Consider the following 8,776-nt stretch of genomic DNA (forward strand, 5'->3'; position numbering starts at 1 on the left):
GTGATATCCCAACCAAAATCCTGTCCACCATGGATCAATCTTCAACTTCACCTGCAACTAGCAATGCTATAAGAGGGGCTGAGCAAAGCGGTAACATAGCCAAACAATGGTTTGCATAGGAAAGGTGTCAAAGGTTAGAGGTTCGTGGCAATATGGGATGGCTCGATAAACAGGTGATAGGTAGCGCAGCATAGCGATAGAACGAAACAACTAGCATAGCAATGATAGCAGTGAGATCCAGGGTAGCGGTCATCTTTCCTGAAATCCCACAAGGAATAAGAACAAGTCCATGAAGAAGACGAACGGATGAAGCCGAACCAAGCGTAGACGAACGAATCCTCACGATCGCAACGAAACAGGAACTATCGAAAAGAAGCACACAACATAGTAAACACACCACACATGAACAAGGCATGATGCATGAACAAGCATGATGCATGACAAGACTACATGAAGCTACTCATGGCAAAAGATGATGCAAACAATAGCAACACATCAAGGCAAGTTTAAATGAGGCCGGTAACAACATATAACAATTCCGGTAAGTCCTCATATGCATATTTCGAAATTGGTCCAGATATGAATAAACATTATGTTCAAGTGGTTAAACAGCAAGTTAAGATGCACAAGGATGATCTACACGAGATTCTAGTCAAGTTACATATAAAGTTCATTTAGTTCGGAGCTACGGCTTAGAAGATATGAGCAAAACAAGTTAAACATGGCATTGATGCAAAATGCACCCAAACATCAAGCAAACACCTCAAAACAAGGATGCAACATGATAATATGAAACTACATGCAATTCTAAGCAAGTTCCATATAGAGGACACTCAAAACGGAGAAACGGTTCAACACACACACATGAAACAAGTTTAAAGGACAAGCTGTCCAAAACAGCAACTAGGCATATTGCAAGCATCAAAACAACATGCTACTGCAACACAACATGATAATAAAAGGCATGGACATGATTTACAGGTAAAGCACAACAAAACATGAACACTGAGCTATCTCCAGAAATCACTAGAACATGCTCAAACACACATGGAAAGATTGCAAGTTATAACAATTTCAGACTTTGCAGAAAATAACATCACGATGCAATGTTTAGAGCTATCAAACAATATGTTACAGGAACTTATAATGACAACCAAAGGCATGGCATGAATCTACTAATTGCATAGATCAAAAGTCCCTTACTGACCATAAGCCAAAAAGGATCAGAAGATATCATGGCACCCACGTAAATATGGCAAGTTATTATACAGATTCAAACATGGCAGAAACAGAATTATGAAGGCATGTAGATGAGCTTGTGCAACTCACTACAGAGCAATATATGGCATGGCAAGGCACCCAACAGTAAGAAGACATATTTGTGAAGCTAAGCATGGCAAGATCAAGGTCATAGGGTGCATGGAACACTAACAAAACACATGGAAACAACTGAACTTAATGTTAACAGGCTGACAACAACATTATGAAGCAACTTTAGAGCAAGATTACAACAAGCTACAACAAGCTATAAATGCAACCAGGGGCATGGATGGATAGAGAATGACATGTGGATTAAAACATGTTTATAGAACATCTCCAGATTATGCATAGAATGATTTGTAGAAGCATGTTTATATAGCATCACGAAATAACAGATTCAGCCTAGCAAAACAGTAACAACATGAACACTACTTAACAAGCTCGATTCACTCACCACAAGTCATTGCATGACAAGATAAGCATAGTATCATCAAGAAGGCATGTTTGTGAAACAAACCAAGGCAAGAACAAGTCCATAGCATGCAAGGATCAACTATAGCAACCTTGGCCAAATTGAATAACACGTAAACAATCTGCTAGGAAACATTTTAAAGCAAAAGTAGAGCATGAAAATGACATGCTAGACTACTCCATAATTGCAACCAAGGGCATGAATGGATAGACAATAACCTATTGTTCAAAACATCCTTACTGAAGTATCTCAAAATATGCATGGATCTCTCTGTAGCATCATGTTTACATGGCATCAAAATTACAGCAGAACAGGGACTAAAACAGCAACATCACGATGCCTAGTTTGCATGTTGGTGCTAGTCTGTAAAGAAGACATGGCATAGTTCAAAACACATGAAGACATCAACCTCATAGGATGCACACATCAATCATGGCAAAAATGACAAAAGAGCTCGTTCTGATAACAGACAGTAGTAAACATCATGAAGCACTCTTACAACGATGATTCAGGCATCAAGCTAACCTCAAATGAAAATGATGCAATGGAATGAAATGATGTACTTGTCGGGCGAACAATTTGACATATTACACGCACGAAACGGAGCTACGGGTGCAGAGATACGGCAGGTCAAACATGGCATGAAAATTACTGGAATCTGGGGACTTAGTCAAAATTTCACCTCCGGGAAAAGTCAACCCGGGACGGAGGCGTTCCGGGACGGAGGGATCCGGGATGGGGACAGCGCGTTTGGATCGGGGACCGATGGATCTGGTCCCGGTTGACCAGATCCGGCGAGGACGACGGCGGGGCGGCTCCGGCGAGCGGCACGGAAGCCGATGCGGGCGCCGGCAGGGAGCAACGGGGCGCCGCGGCTCCTGGCGACGGCGGCCAGGGTCGGCGCGGAAGGCGGGACGGCGCGGCACCGCGGGGAGTAGCGACCGACACTCCAGCGAGGCGCGGTGCTCCGGCGAGGGGCCGGTGGCGCGTGGGGCCCTAGGTGGTGCGCGGCCACCGGGCTGAAGGCGGCGAGGGCGGAGGGCCTCGGGGCGCGGGAGGCGTAGCCATGGCGCGGCGGCGGAGAGGAGGCGGCGGCCGGGCGCGAAGCTCGCCGGCGGCGAGGCGGCCAGGCCGGGCGGTGGCGCAGCCGGACCGGGCGGCGGCGTAGCCGGACCGGGCGGCGGCGCGGCCGGGCCGGGGAGGGCCGAGCGTGGGCCCAGCGGGCCTCGGCGGCTGCGGGCGCGAGGGAGGAGAGAGAGGGTGCGGGCGCGGGTGAGGTGGCGCGCTCCGGTTGGCCGGGAGCGGCCGGTGGGGTTATGTGTCGCGTTGTGATTGGTCGGGGTGAGGTGGAGGCTGGACGTGTTCGGCGCGGGCGGACGCGTCCGGCGGCGCGAGGAGGAAAACTGCTAGGGTTCATCTACGGAATTTTCAGAGGGGAACACATATATATATGTAGAGGGAGCTAGGAGAGTCCAAATGAGGAGCGGTTTTCTGCCACGCGATCGTGTTCGAACGACCGAGAGCGTGGAGGGGAGTTAGATGAGTTTTGGGCCACTTTGGAAGGGGTGTTGGGATGCAAAGAGAGAGGGGCTTTACGGTTACCCGGTTAACCGTTGGAGTATCAAAAGGACTCCAAATGGCACGAAACTTGACAGGCGGTCTACCGATGTTATACCAAGGCCACTTGGCAAGCCTCGGTCCATTACGAGAACGTATAACACCCGCTCACAACGAGAGACGAAAGGGGAACACCGGAGGACATAGGAGCGCCGGATTGCAAAACGGACAATGGGGAAAATGCTCGGATGCAAGAGACGAACACGCATGCAAAAGAAATGCACATGATGACATGACAAAATGCAACATGCAAGCAAATGACATGGCAACGATGGCGAATAACTGGCAGACACGTGGCGCATCGAGACCGGGGCGTTACAAAAGGACACCACAAGATTGAACCAAAAGCTAAGCACTTCTCCTGTTGCAAGAAAGATCAATCTAGTAGGTCATACCAAATTGATAATTCGAAGAGACTTGCAAAGATATAAAATCATACATATAAGAATTCAGAGAAAAATCAAATATTGTTCATAGATAATCTTGATCAAGAACCCACAATTCATCGGATCCATCGAATAGATCTCCAAGAAGATCGAGGAGAACATTGTATTGAGAATCAAAGAGAGAAAAGAAGCCATCTAGCTAATAACTATGGACCTGACTGTCTGTTGTAAACTACTCACACATCATCAAAGAGGCTATGGTGTTGATATAGAAGCCCTCCGTGATCGATTCCCCTCCGACAGAGCGCCGAAAAAGCCCCAAGATGGGATCTCACATGTACAGAAGGTTGCGACGGTGGAAATAAGGTTTCGTGGTGCTCCTGGATGTTTTCGGGGTATATGAGTATATATAGGTGAAAGAAGTAGGTCGGTGGAGCCACGAGGGGCCCACGAGGGTGGGGGCGCGCCATCCTACCTCGTGGCCGCCTCGTTGCTTCCTTGATGTCCACTCCAAGTCTCCTGGATTGCGTTTGTTCCAAAAACGATTCTCCCGAAGGTTTCATTCCGTACTCCGTTTGACATTCCTTTTCTGTGAAACACTGAAATAGGCAAAAAACAACAATTTGCACTGGGCCTCCGGTTAATAGGTTAGTCCCAAAAATAATATAAAAGTGCATAATAAAGCCCATTAAACATCCAAAACAGATAATATAATAGCATGGAACAATAAAAAATTATAGATACGTTGGAGATGTATCATTTATTAATTTTGTTTTCATAATTAAGCATTTGTTCTCGACGTCGATGATGCCTGGCCCGTATCCTCGTCGTCAACTTCTTCTTCTTTTGCTTCAACTTATAATTTAATTTTTTTACTATTCTACTAGCATATCCCCTGCCATGCAAGAATATATGTCTTGGATAAGGTTGGTTTTAGTACTATGGAAACTATGGAGGTAAAAAGAGTTAACTTGAGGACCGAGCATGGTTATAGTTTTCTCGCAAAATTATACAATACAGACACCTACACCCATTTTGAATGCAAACAATGGAGAGCACTATGCAAGGCTTATGCATTTGAGCCTGATATGCTTATCACCTTTGATATTCGTCCGGAAGATGATATTGAAGATAATATCGACATCTGGGTCGATGTGCAGACGCCTCCAATTCTACCATTATGTAAGTTTCTCAACCATATTTATGTCTTAGATAATGTTTATTCAAAAATAGTTGACAACTAATTTCTATTCACAGCTTATTTCCATTCAAGCAAACATGTCCGGCGCTTGGTAGACATGACCTACTACTGTCCTAGGGCTGAACTAAACTGCAAGGTGACAAGTCATTATGTTTCATGGCTTGAGGATCTTCATACTGTCAAGACAAATTATTTTCCTAGACTTAGAAATCTTAGTACTCAAAACGTGCGACCAATAGTGTTCGTACTGAACTACGGTCACATCTATTTAGGAAAGATGGTAAGATTTTTACTATTTGTCCTCAGTGCATCTTTTGCATACATTATTTTTTAAGCTAAACTTCTTTGCTAAGTATGTTACCATGATGTTCTTCAACGGGGACTCCCGATGATAGTTGTGCCTCAGTGGATCGAATAGAGGTCGCATGTCCATGGTTAGCATACGGCCAAGACTTCCTACATTGCACATGAGTGCATTCAGGATTTCTAGAAGTGAGCAAGTCTTAATAGTCAAAGACTGGAAACAATTATGAAGGATTGTAGAGAAGTACTAGGGGGCAGCAATCAGAAGCGTAGCCCACAATTAGGAGACAGGTTCATCTGGATGCTTCAATATGATGAATCAGGAGCACTCCACATGTTCTATGCTATGTTACCTGAGAGAGAGCAGTAGGAGTGATTAGCTAGCTAGAATGAATTTCAAGATGATGATGATGTGCTAGACTATGTAGCTATGATGATTAGACAATGTTGGTGGTAATGACTAGATATGATTATTATTAGCTAGTGTTGGTGGTAATTTTCCCTTACTTGCAACTCCTATGCTGAATTAGAGGCTATGTTGATGCTACTACTAATCATTGTTGGTGAAGCAAATGCATCTTAATTTCCATCCATGAATACTGCATTTGAATTTATTTATTTTAATTTCTAATTAGTTAGCTGCAGCGTGGGTGGGGGAAAGCAACGCTACTAGTACATGCGATAGTAGTAGCGTGTGTGGAGAAAGCAGTGCTACTAGTACTTAGTATATCTGTAGCATGGGGTAGAAAACGCGCTACTGCTAATATTTAGCTGTAGCGCCATAGCAGTAGCGCGGGCACCCACTCTACTGGTATGCAAAAAACCCATGCTATTGGTAAGGTTTTTCCTAGTAGTGTTCACAGAAACAATTTGTGGGAAAGTCCCATGGGTTGCAGTGAGCAATCATTCACCGCAGAGATGAAACATATACAAGTTGGAAGCTAACAAGTAGTAGATCACTACTGGGAAAGGGCTTATAGGTGAACCCCAATAAGTGGCGGGCGAGACAGGGTATCTGCCACAACTATTTTTGAAAAAAAGCAGTGGCAGGTACAAAACTCTTCACTCCACAGCTAATAGCCTAACTGTGGCGGCAAAACACGTGACCAAGGTTTGTCAAACCAATAGGAGAATCACGCAAAGCCTCGTGAACATCACCTGTACACACAAAAGCAAATACTTGCACCCACCGCAGGCAAGAGGGTTGTCAATCCCCTTGAACTCATTAATTGAAAGGATCAAATCTAAGAGTGATAGATAGATAAGTTGTAAAACAAATAAAATTTCAGCAAAAGAATTTTGGGTTTTATAACATGATTAAAGTAGACCCGGGGGCCATAGTTTTCACTAGAGGCTTCTCTCTCGAACACATAGCACACGATGGGCGAACAAATTACTGTTGGCCATTGATAGAAAAGCACATAGTTATGAAGATAGTCGAGGCAATGATCATGTATATAGGCATCATGTCCGAGACAAGTAGACCGACTCCTGCCTGCATCTACTACTATTACTCCACCAATCAACCGCTATCCAGCATGCATCTATGGTATTAAGTATGAAAACAGAGTAACACCTTAAGCAAGATGACAAGATATAGACAAAGTAAGCTCAATCAATATGAATAAACCCCATCATTTTACCCTTAATGGAAACAACACAAATACATGCCTAGTACCTTTCTATCACTGGGATATAGAGCACCGCAAAATTGAACCCATCACAAAGCACCTCTCCCACTGAAGGTAAATCAATATAGTTGGCCAAACCAAACAGATAGATCAGAGAGAAATACAAAGCTATACCAATCATGCATAATAAATTTCAGAAAAGACTCAAATACTTCTCATGAATATTCAGATCATAAACCCATAATTCATCGCCAACAAACACACCACAAAAGAAGATTACATCGGATAGAACTCCAAGAAGATCGAGGATCACATGGTATTGAAGATCAAGCAGAGAGAAGAAGCCATCTAGCTACTAGCTGAGGACCCATAAGTCTGTGGTGAACTACTCACGCACCATCGGAAGGCATCAAGGATGATGTAGAAGCCCTCCGTAATCGATTCCCCCTCCGGTAGAGTACCAGAAAAGGCCTCTGGATGGGGCCGTGGAAGAACAGATGCTTGCGGCGGCGAAAAAAGTGTTTCAGGTGTCTCTCTGTTGGTTTTGGAATATTTTTGAATTTATGGAGGTGGAATTAGGTCAAGAGGTGCCATGAGGGCCCACAAGCTTGCCCCCTAGGGCACGCCCTGTGAGCTCGTCACTTACCCCTAGCTCTTCTAACCTCCTCCCGGACCTTCTAGGGTCCCTTCTGCTCCAAAAAAATCATAGTAAAGTTTCATCGCGTTTGGACTTCGTTTGGTACAAATTTTTTGAAAAGCCAAAAACAAGAAAATTAAAAACAGGAATTGGCACTGGGCACTAGGTTAATAGGTTAGTCCCAAAAAAAGATATAAAATAGCATATAAATGCATATAAAGCATCCACGATCGATAATATAATAGCATGGAACAATAAAAAATTACAGATACGTTGGAGACATCCTAGGTTAATAGGTTAGTCCCAAAAAAGATATAAAATAGCATATAAATGCATATAAAGCATCCACGATCGATAATATAATAGCATGGAACAATAAAAAATTACAGATACATTGGAGACTGATATGTCTCCAACGTATCTATAATTTTTGATTGTTCCATGATATTATAGTATCAATCTTGGATGTTTTATATGCAATTATATATCATTTTTTTGGGACTAACCTATTAACCTAGTGCCAAGTGCCAGTTGTAGTTTTTTTTGCCTGTTGTTGGTTTTCCAGGAAATCCGTACCAACCGAATTCCAAATGCCACGAAACTTTTTGACGATTTTTTTTCTGGACAAGAGAGACCTTGGAAGATTTGTGGGGAGACGAGAAAGCAATCGAGGAGGTGACAAGGCACTTGGACGCGCCCAGGGGAGTAGGAGCGCCCAAGTACCTTGTGTGCCCCATGTGGCTCCATCTGACCTAATTCCACCTCTATAAATTCTCTAAAATCATGAAACACTACTAGGAAAACCTTATACACAGAGTCTTATCAGTAGCGTGTGTTAAAATTAGCAGTAGCGCGTTCTAGTTTCGGGCGCTGCTAGTAGGTGGTTAGCAGTAGCGTGTTTTGATGAACCGCGCTGTTGTTATGGCCAGCCCGGGCCCAGGTGCCCATCCCCACTTAGCAGTAGCGCCTATCCCATACCGGCACTACAGCTATGGACTTTAGCAGTAGCGTTCGGCCTAAACATGCGCTACTACTAAGCCCATGTTATCATCGTCCTCCGTGCCTGACCTCTTAGTCTTCCCTCCTCACTATCCATCTCCGCTCTCTCTACCACCCTCGTCGGTGGCCCGCCCCCGCACTGCTCCAGCCGCCCCCCGGCCCGCGCCCACTGTCCCTTGGCCCGCGCCGCCCTCCCCCCATGCGCCGGCCCTCCCCGTCACCACCCCTCCAGTATGTCTCCCTTCCTCCGACCATCCTCTCCTAGCTCCA

The sequence above is a fragment of the Triticum dicoccoides genome, chromosome 6B, assembly GCF_002162155.2.
Source record: "Triticum dicoccoides isolate Atlit2015 ecotype Zavitan chromosome 6B, WEW_v2.0, whole genome shotgun sequence".
NCBI lineage: Eukaryota > Viridiplantae > Streptophyta > Magnoliopsida > Poales > Poaceae > Triticum > Triticum dicoccoides.